Genomic DNA, 1330 nt, shown 5'->3' on the forward strand with positions numbered 1-1330 from the left:
TCGATGATAGCTGCAGGGTGTGCCATCCACACCCCGGACATTTAGCACATATACTATCTAGTTGTCCAACTCATGCGGGGACAACCTACATCCAGAGGCAGAATGCGGCACTAAGAGTGCTTTATTACCATGTCTGTCACTCTTACGACATTAAGCTTAATATCGCTCCTCTAAATGCATCTAGAGAAATGCTTGTGGGAAAAATGCACGAAGTGAAATCCTACGGTTGTCCATATGACAAACTTTTAATTATATATGTGTGTATATTTCTTAAAAATATTAATTAATAATTAATAATTAATATTAATTGCATGAAATTTAGAATTTCTGTTTAGAAATTGATTAAATTATTTTCAGATAACCATCTGTAATGTTGATTCCAATTTTGAGAACGCGTCCTGGGGTTTGAGAACGCCACCTAAAGCGTCCTCGGGATGCGGGTAGAGGGTCCCTGTACCAAGGTTTCCTCCTGAATATGGTTACAAAAATAAATAGGCACTCGCGGACAATTGTCCAGGGGTGGTCCCGAAGGAATTAACCCCCAAGCGGAGGTCTGAAACCCGTGACGAAAGCTGAATGGCACCAGGGTGAGGTGTCTAGAACGGTGACTCTGGGATACCGGGCTACCTCTCAGAGTACGCAGCCTTATCCTTGCATGCAGGGCTCTACGAGGATGGACGAACCCCTTTCCCTAGCTTCTCGTGGGAACAACAATGACAATACCAAACATAGTTGTAGTAAGTGCCGTTCAAAACAATAGAACACGCAGGGCTCTCGATAATGGGTCAACCAACAATGCCGACCAATCTAGAGCTTGAGGAGCCAATGAAAATGGATTCAATGCGATGGATCGGCGGGATCTCGCGACCTTTGGGTGAATGGAGCGACTGAATCACGACTTGCTAGAGTGCTACGATGCGAGTGTGGCCCCTGAACGGTGTTACATGGCACGGCTTCATGCTCTGTGGTGCGAGAAACATCCGGTGCTATTGCACGTTTCACAGCAACGTCTGCGAAACCATGCTGAACTAAGCCGGCAACAGAGAAAGAGAGGCGACACTAAGACCAACCGCGGGCAGGCATCCAATAGAGGAAGAGCGATGCTTTATGACCCGGAGAAACATCAACACCAAGGTTTCTCTCAAGCCTAAAGATCTGGCTGAAATGGATGATGAGTTTCGTGGACATTTTTCCGGGGAATCCGACCTTTGGGCTATCAATTATTGTGTGTATAATGCAGAGAGAACTTCGGTCAATGCGAACCGTAAAACAAAACCAACAGTTTATCATAAGACCAAAAGACGAATGCATCAACTTGCCTAAAGATAGG

Source organism: Belonocnema kinseyi, chromosome 5 (assembly GCF_010883055.1).
Source record: "Belonocnema kinseyi isolate 2016_QV_RU_SX_M_011 chromosome 5, B_treatae_v1, whole genome shotgun sequence".
Classification (NCBI taxonomy): Eukaryota; Metazoa; Arthropoda; class Insecta; order Hymenoptera; family Cynipidae; genus Belonocnema; species Belonocnema kinseyi.